Genomic DNA, 9,502 nt, shown 5'->3' with positions numbered 1-9,502 from the left:
AAAGTTATATTACATCTAATCTACTACACTCCATGAGCTGCTACATTTTAACTAGGTAACTTCCTGCAAGAGGGCTATTACTGCGCCTCTTGCTAAAGAGCTCCTCAAAATTTCAAGAGGGCTATGGCCTAAGTCAGAATTTTAAGGCTTCTTTGGAATGGTTTGATCTGGAAGCTGGTAGCCCTGTCTTCACTAAAAAAGTACATAAATAAAAATCTTTAACTGTTAATGTTTCTATTACAGGCATCAATATATTTTCTGTATATCTCAATGTATTGTTAGATTGAAGGCAAAGTGGCCAGCCCCAAGGCCTGATGTTCCAGTCATTCTTTGCTCAGTGTTTCACGTGATGCCAATTCCAATACTACTTTCAAAACTTATTCTTTAATGCTGTCCAAGCCCTTTTCCTGATGGAAGAGAACAAGTGCATGTTATCTAGTCAATTTTTTTGCACATACAATATTTTGCAAAGTCCAAAATTTGCACATCTCTCATTTTCTTCTCTGTAGGGGGATGTTGCTCAGCCTGAATTGAAAATTCTGAAGTTCTCTAGTAGAACTGCCCTTTCAGATTACCTTTATTTATTACAGAAAGCGCAAGGATTTCTTCTCTAGCACTTTCAGGCACTACATCTTATGTCTCTGCTTGCCATTGGGTTTCCTCCTTTTTATGAGGTCACTTTACAGTTACTGAATCTCCCTTTTTTCTCTTCTTACTAAATTTATTACTTCTTGTTGTTCCTTTTACCTTAGACTAAGCCTTTTATGTTTGCCAAAATTCTTCTTGAGATAAAAAGAAATAAGTGACTGTTTTGTGAAGAAAGCACTAGAAGACAGGAGCAAAGATGGATTACAGACATGTTTTAGACATGTAGGGCATATGGTCATTTGGTAGCCTCATAAAACTTTCCATAGAAAAGAAATGCCTCATAGTTTCTCCTTCTTTTCTGTATGCCCGTTATGTAAAAGGATGATGTGAACTGCTCAACTGAGCTCTTACAATAAGAGCTTATAAAACTTTTCATCACTTAACTACAATACATTTTCTCAAATTAAATTGACATTCTACAGAAACTCCATTGCATTTATCATCCTAAAGTTTCAACTTGTCATGCTGACACTACAGAAGTCTTGAGATTTTTTTTTTTCCTCTGAGTTGTAAGAAATACAGACCTGGATCTTTACTGTAAATGTAGTAGTTTCACTGTTTCTTAATCCTTTTGGGTCTTCCTTCCAGAAGGAGATCTTCTGGCTTGTTTCTCATTTCTCTTGAGTAGTTTTTGTATTCTGTGCATTTTTTCAATCAGGTTTTCAATTCCATACTACCTTCACCCTTTTCGAAGGTTTGGCAAGATGCTCTGGTTAAAACATGTGCTGTTCTGTTGATTTCATCTGGCTGCTTGTACATGCCAAGGAGAACTAGCTCATTTCACTTCATATGGGCAAACTGCGCCAGTGATTTTTTTGCAATTTCCAATGCCAATTACATTGTCTGCATTACTGAGTTTGGATCCTAGACAGATCCTTGCAGTCTGCTTGCTTTTGCTGAACACTGACTTCAGGCAGTGAGGTCTGTAGGCTGCTATTAACCATGGCATTCTTGTTAAAATATGACTTTTCTCAGCCCACATTTAACTGCTGCACAATTAAAACAAATCCTTATGTTCTATGTTTTATAGTGGTGTTGTCAGACCATTAGAGATGAAACATAAATTCTTCTAAAATAAACTCTATATGACAGAAAAATGTGCTACTGTTTTTTGCATGACCACATGGTTGACTTGAAAAATATATTGACTTGAAAAATATATGTGGTCTGTTTTATTATCACCATCTAATGATTTTTTTTTTTTTCCATTCAAGAGCAGACTGTTTCCCTAGAGGCTGTGAATGGTCTTCTCCCAAGATTCCATGCAGAAAGCCAACTCCTCATTTGCTACGAGTGCATGAAGCAGATTTCAGGTGAACGTCCCTTGGGACCACGTGGTGACAAGCACCGCACAGTTGCAGCCACTCACGCTTCCATTTGGCACGGGCACGGACTGGTGCAAAGCCCGGCGAGCCTGACAACTGAGGCCTAAATGGGAGGGTTTGCCCACTGGAAGTCCTGCTTTCATGGAAGTCCTGCTTTCATGGAAGTCCTGCTGTCATGGAAGTCCTGATTTCACGGCCACACTGGATGAAGGCAGCAGCCCCACCGTGGGCCCAGCTGTGGTCAGGCTGACACAGTTTAGTCCAGACTAGAGCAGGCAATGAAGTATCCAGGTGTACATGAGGATGCCCTCGACCTTCCTTGCCATGTTAGGTGAGGGGTCTGATGGTTTCTACACGGGCCTCACTCTTCCTTCCCATTGTGGACCAGAACAGACTTGTGGGGTGCTCACTTCCAACCCTCTCAAGCTGTGCCTGACGGGCAAAGCAGGGCCACCAAACCATGGGTGCCCTCCAGCCTGGGCTGCCTGCAGTCTGCCCTGCTCCTCCGTGATGCTCCACCACTGCCATTTCCCCGCAGATTCCCAGCCGCCGCCGTGAGACACCTCTCCCTCTCCCTCTCTCTCCATTTTCACACTCCACCCACTTTTTGCTTTCTTTCTCCATCTCTGCCACCGTCTCTCTCCCTTTCTGGACTTGTCTTTATTTGGCACTCCCGGAAGCTGCTGGGCATTGCTCTCCCTGCCTGCCCGGGCAGCTGATGTGACTGACTGACACCGGCTCCCGCTGAGGAGGAGGAGGAGAAGGAGGAGGAAGAGGAGGAGGAGGAAGGAGAGCAGCGGCGAGGCGAGGGAGGGGGGGAGCGAGTGACCGGCCGCGGATTTTCATTGCAGAGAGGAGGGGGGGAAAAAAAGGCTACGCGGGTCATCAAACCAGGTAACTCAAGAGCAGGCGGCGGCGGGAGGGGCGGGATGCCGGGGGCGGCCCGACGCCCCTGGCCCCGGGCAGGCGCGGCCGCGGGTGCGCTCCCGCCGCTGCCGGCGGACATCTTGGGCATGGGGAGAGTCATGAGGGGCCGACTCCGGGCTCGGCCGGGGGCGGCAGGGCGGCAGAGTTGTTCCTTGGGCAGGCAGTGCTCTGGAGGTATCTGGGTCAGGGACCCGCGCTGCCCCTCGACTTCCCTCCTGTCACCTGCGCCGGGCTGCGCACGGAAAACCTCCCCGTCCCTTCCCCCGGGTAGGAAGCGGGAAGGGAGTAATCTGGGCTGGGAGAGGGGAGACCCTAACGAAGTACCACGGCACGCGAGGGATCCTCTGTGGGGCCGAAGCCGGATCTCCTCCGCCGAGCCCCTCGCAGCGCCGGCAGCGACTCCGGGGGTGCTTTGGGCTCTGCCCCAGCCCCCGCCCGGGTCCCGGCAGCCGGCGGGTTATTAAACATGCCCTCGGCTTGTTTGTGCAGACCTGGCTGTCAAGCGGTGCCGGTCTTGAACTCTCTTAATCAGCGTAAGATGATCTAATTCTGAGGCAGGCGGCTGTAGTGCCGGTGGGTGCTGGGGCGCCGAGCCCTGGCATCCCCCCGCCCGTGGAGCCGGAGGTGTGCGTGTGGTGGAGGTGGCAGAAGAGGTTTAGCCCAGGTTTAGCCCAGAAGAAAGAGTTAAATAGCATCTTAGGGTGAGCATCCTAAAGGCGTAATATGTACCTTTACATAAAAATAGATAAAGGATACTTCGAATACAAGGTGGCTTTCAGAGGGGGCAAGAGGAAGGCAAAAATGAAGACCCGTGAAGCCGAGCTCCTGCGTTTTGCAGGAACTTGACATCAGGAGCACTCCCCCAGAGACGCAGCCGAGAAGAACTTGTGACCTCACCTAAAAATGTGCAATCTGTCCTTTGCTTTGGGAATTGCTGTAGATTTGTATCTTGGCATTGCAGCATGAACAGTGAGCATTTTTATCAACTAGAATTCCGATTTTGTATTGTGTAGGGGCGGTCTTAAAAAACAAAGACCATCTGGGGAAGAAAGCTTTTTTTATATACCTTACCTAAATGTGTTTGTTTCTGAGTGATGGAAAATGTCAGAAAAAAACCCCTTCACAGAGGCCAGTCCATTAGGAAATAGTTGGAAGGGATCTGCTTAGCAGGGGGTCTGAGTGGGACAAACCTGCAGATTTTATAAATTTGTTTCTAATCCAGGCAAAAATGGCAGTGGTTTATGGACTACCGTGTTTCATTGTTTTGTGAAATTGTAATCGGAAAACTCGTCCTGCTTCAGAAATGTAACTCGAAAAATTACTGAGAATAGTAAAGTGGTTGATGGAATGAGTTGGAACTCAATACAGTACTCTCAAATCTGGCCTTCTAAGACATTACTGTGAGTCAGATACCCTAATTTTTGTGCAAATTTTATCCTAGCATTTCCTTTTAATTACTTATTATGCAAATGATAGTGAACTTTTTTCTGGTTTTATGCATTTTATGCCGTACCAGGATTTCATAACACTGGCTCTATTTTGAGCAAGTTTGCACAAGAACAAAGGCAATCTACTTTCTATAACAAAGCCAGGCACATACAACAATATGGCCTTTTTGGTTTTGGGCTTAACAAAAATGCAAGTCTTCTGAATACTCCTATGATTCCTATGTGTCTTTCCCCTTGAATGCTGCTCAGATGTGGAAGGTGGATAGGCACAACTCCAAACTTAATGAATAAAATATGTTTTCTCAATTAAATAAAAATGAAGAGGATGTGCATTATTTACTATTACGGTATAACCAACCTCTGACATGTTTTCATTATTCTTTGTCAGCTGTGCCTCTCACTTCAGTGGAGAAAAGTGCTTCTTAGTATATACCATAAGGAGCAAGGGTACTAAGATTACATATATTAAATTCCCTCCCATCATTATATATTCTGATCCCACTGTATAATTCTTATTAACCATGCAAATACATTGGGCACCCTAAGTTTAAAAAAAAAATGTCATTAAAATTCACCCAGGTCCAAAATTCATGGTAATCTGAGTTAGCAGGTACTGGAAAAAGAGAGTAAATAAGGAGAGCTGGAAACCAGGCAACTTGTATTCAACTCACAGCCTCGAGTTTGACTTGCAACATCACCTGAACAAGGTCAGATAATCTCTGCTTTAATCTGTGGCCTGTCAGTGGCAATAAAGTTGCAGTTGGTTTGAACTCTGGGGAGAGAAATGATGAACTGCCAAATATGTTAAAGAATATTCTTAGTGGTTCTGCACGAGTTCTAACATCACGTGCAACAGCAGCAAACTCAATAGCTGCAGTTGCTGCCTACTGGAACATCTGACTACACAAAAGAGAACATTCTGTGCTTATTGGGGCAAAACCAAAGAAACACCTATGATAGACAAGGCATACATTTTTGCAGTTATTCTTCTGCTTTATTATTAACTGGTTAAAGGATTTTTCTAGATAAAGTACCCCTGATAGATATAAAAATAATTTTCATTCCTTTTTCTAAAACTTCAAGTGCATCTTTTGCAGTAGAGGGGACAAATGGGAACTTGTCATTTTCATGTGGTACAGAGTCCACTCCAGCTGCTTACATAATACCTGCAAACTCTAAAGATTTGTCTCATCTTCAGAACGTCACTGCTAACAACTATACCAGAATAGTAACACCTTTACTAAGCACTGTATGCTGAAGTGACAGAAGCATGCCTGAGCACAGCTGCATCTGTGGCAATGATTATGCTGATTCAGATGCTTCATCAAGAGTAGGGAGTTTGGGGGGTTCTTAAATCTCTGTGACCTCTATCACCATTTAGCAAGACTTTATGGCATAGACACCACTACAATCTGTACACATACTGCCTACTGCTGTCTTAATTTCACCTGTGTACTTAAGGTATTCTGACTGCCAGTTTCAGGGACTTTTTGTTATTTAAAAGGTTCCATTGAGACTACTCTCCTGAGTATATGCTAATGGGAATTGCTTTGTCTGACCCACAGTTTTTCAGGGAACAGCGAGTCAAAGAGGTTGCTTGTAGAATTCCAAATACCAATAGTAATATGCTGGGAATTAAAGCCTTAATGCTTTTGTGGGCTATATATTAAAAAAATGAAACAGGGAAATGCTCAATTACATAATTAAGTAGTGGCACATTTTTCCAAGAAGATCTGCTCAGATCCTAAGCTCTAGGCTATGTTTTGTATTAGTTTAAATATTTAATTAATTGCTCTTCGGAAGGAATGCAAAGAATCATTTACATTTCTGTGTGCAATCTGTCATTGTCTAGAAAGAGCAGACTAATTCACCTAGCAGCTCTGGGTCCTCTAAAGCAACAACCATCCTCAAAAAGGCTGACTTTTACAAGCCTCTAGGGTAGGTCCAGTTTGATTTCTCTGTGTTTCGCAAGACCTCCCACTGAAACAGAGGGATAAGTAGTTAAATGTCTGAGATCTTGTATGTGAGTAGGTTGCATGGATTATCATTAAAGCTTAGGACCTCTTAAGTAGTAACCAGGTTATATCAGGAAATAGAAAGATCAGTTTTAATAGCAGCTGGCCCACTTCATCCTGAACCAGAAGCAAAGGCACAAATTGCAATGGCAGCAGTATTGCAAAATCAGTGGGACGAGTTTTAGAATGGGAGGTGCAAGAAAACCTTAAGTTTTTGTGACCAATAAAGATCCCAGTTGAGCTGCAGAGCAGAGGGAGGACTCATGTGGCAAAAAGTTTGTTTAAGCCCTGCTGGCTCCTGCTATGCTGGAGGAAGAGCCACTGGCTACAGGCTGAGTGGAGCAGCCACGATAAGCCTGAGACCATCAGACACAGATTGCAGCAGGATGTTCTGGTAAGAACAGGGACACTTGCAAACTTGGCTGAAATCAAGCCCAGCTATTCAGGTTCAACATAATATGGATATGCATGAGAAGTAGGGTGTGGAAGCTTTGTAAAAGGCCACCAGCACAGCAAACAAAACTGTTCCAAATTTTGGTACTGAATAACTATAGTCTTGTCTTTTCTTTAAAAGTAATTTCACAGTTTCTCTTTTTAGAGCTTGCAATACCTTTCACTTAGTTTTAACTTCCTCCTTTGTTTTCTTCCTTTCACATCCTGGAAGTACTGAAACATTTGTACTTTGTGGAATTTACCCTTTTAGAGAGTTCAAATTTAATTTATTTGGAACCATAGCATAAAGGATCTTACTGTTCAGTTATTATGAATTGAACTGAAGCACTTGAATAAAATCAATGCCTGCATACAGTATTTTCTCGGTTCAGCAAGGCAGTCTGCTTACATACAGTAATTGGACTTGTGACAGGTAATTAAATGGCTTGTAAGGCCTTTAGGATGCTTGATTACATGAAGAGCCTGACACTAATATATAGTAAATGAGGTGGCTAAGAACACTGCATTTCTGTTGATTGCACAGATACTAAAACCTGTACACTTCATTTGAGGGAGAAAAGAAAATAAAACCAAGACAAAAGACCATGAGCAGTGGTGACATGAAAAGTGAGCATAAAAGGAATAGGAGAATGTACTTAGAAACTGGGTTGCCTTGGTTATTTTAAGTCAATCATGCTTACACAAACTGTCAAGCAGTCTTGACTGCTTCAGTATATCATTAAATAATGAACTTGCTCTTTGTGATCACAAAATTCATGACAGTCAAAATTATTCAGCAAGGGATAGCAGCTCTTCACAGAACTTCCCAATAATTAGAAAGTAAACTGATACTCCAGGAGATATTAAGCACATACATGAGTACATGCCGTATTTTAAAGAATTCATATTAAATTATCAGAGGCTTAACTGATAATTTTTTATTATCAGTTAGGCCTCTGATAATGATAACTGATAATGTTATTATTACATTGTCTTGTAGACATACAGCTTGATGTGTGCAGTTACTCACCCATATTATGGAGCTAAACAGGGATGTGATAAGAAGTCTAAAATGCATCCACAGTTTTAGAGGTATTTGTCAAAACAGAGATTGTTTTACGATGCAAGTTTTACAATTTTTCTGAACAGTGGGATGGATAAAGGGCTCTCTTCTTTTTCTGCATGTTTTTGTAGACAGCAGCCTGATCTCTAGGAGAGGGAGAGAAGCAGAGGAGGAGCCAGAATGCAAACAGAAAATTATGCTTTGTGGTACCAACAGCATAAGGCCAGACAAAGGAAAACACTTGGGTTAAATGGGAGAGGTTCAGCATGAATCTGCTTTTACTTCTATGCAAATGGTTTTTTTGCTTATAAAAAGTAGCTCTTTAAAAACACAGAGGTTATGCCAAAGAAAGAAGTCCACATGCAAGATAATTGATGTAGCACACTCTTATGCACAGCCATAAGGGACTCATTCATAGCATAGCAGTGAATGAGTGTCTAACACACACAGTGAGCTAGACAGAAATATTTTATGATGAGTATACTGGAGTCAGCCAAGACTTCAGATCAACTTAATGGCTGAAAATGGCACATCCATCCACAAAAAGCAGAAGTCATACAGACATCTTTGTCTTTTTGCTATTTCGGGTATAACTGTCCATCTTAACAAAAAAAAAGGTCAAAATTTTAATACTGTTTGATATACAAAACTATTTTAACGAGCTTTAAAAATTAAATAATTCTCTGTACTTAAGAATAAATTGCTCCCAAATGAGCTTGTAGTAGAGGCAAAACAATAAAATCGGTTCTGATTTGAAACTCAAATCATTCTTCTCACACAGGGCCTTACTGAGAGGTCTTCTGGTTTAATCCAAATTGACATCAGTTTGAGAAGACTCTGTTTACATTCCTTCCCTACAGCTAATGGAAAACAAAACACAAACCATACAAGGTAATGTTCCTATTGGTCTACCAACACATACTTTCTTCTCACCACTGTTCCCTTTGCATTCTCTGCCCAGAATCTTTTATGATAGCAACCCAAAGAATTTCAAGTGCTTCTTCTTACCACCCAGCCAGTACTGAGCTGCTTCCAAGCTCTGTCTGGGAATGAGGAACCCCCAAGACCCCAAGCCAGTGGGGGTCTGAACAAGAATGGGATGCAGCAGGAATTTGGGTCTCATGCCAAAGGTGGCAAAGAGACTGCCTACTCAAACCAGCTTGGATTTGTAGGTGTTTGAATGATGCTATAGGAAAAGGAGCCATTTCAGACCCAGGCTGTCTGTGTTTTTGTCAGAAATGAAGTAATGTAAGATGCTTTTGTAATTTGAGGGGATGTTCAGGAATGCATTTCTCCTCCCTTGATTTATGTTGACATAAATTGTACAGAGGAACTCTCAGAGGACACAGTGCTTTGAATCTATAAAATGTTCCTGACTGGCTCTCTGATAGTACCAGCTGGCAATCTGGGGGGTTGTGTATTTTATTTCATATCTTGGTAGCAATTTATTAAAAGATTAAGAGAGAAAGCACATGTGCAAGGTGCTGTACTTCCAAGGACAGTGTGATTTTCCACTTGCAAGGCAGTGCAACAATGGTAAATACAATTTAAATGCCACATTTCTGCCTATAATCTGGTTTAGGCATCTGCCCTTTTTTGGCATAGAGAAGAAATCCAAATCTGACATGTAGGATAGCAGATGAT

At 42.3% G+C, this 9,502-nt stretch overlaps 1 protein-coding gene across 4 annotated transcripts in view; it reads left to right on the top strand.

Annotated features, from left to right (window-relative positions):
* The first annotated feature begins 2,580 nt into the window (after positions 1 to 2,580).
* Positions 2,581 to 9,502, top strand: part of CAP2 (cyclase associated actin cytoskeleton regulatory protein 2) — a 67,965-nt gene continuing 61,043 nt past the window's right edge. Inside the window, exons 1-2 of one of the 4 annotated variants that reach the window (XM_039712076.1) lie at positions 2,666 to 2,867; positions 8,640 to 8,749. The gene's annotated coding sequence lies outside the window, so the exon portion shown is untranslated. Of the gene's footprint in view, positions 2,868 to 4,958; positions 5,056 to 8,639; positions 8,750 to 9,502 lie in introns of those variants that run through there. The other 3 variants (XM_039712077.1, XM_039712075.1, XM_039712078.1) reach the window with 3 other exon arrangements.

The sequence above is a fragment of the Passer montanus genome, unplaced genomic scaffold (assembly GCF_014805655.1).
Source record: "Passer montanus isolate IOZ18808 unplaced genomic scaffold, ASM1480565v1 scaffold26, whole genome shotgun sequence".
In the NCBI taxonomy this organism is placed as follows: domain Eukaryota; kingdom Metazoa; phylum Chordata; class Aves; order Passeriformes; family Passeridae; genus Passer; species Passer montanus.
This window is presented reverse-complemented; position numbering and strand designations above follow the sequence as displayed.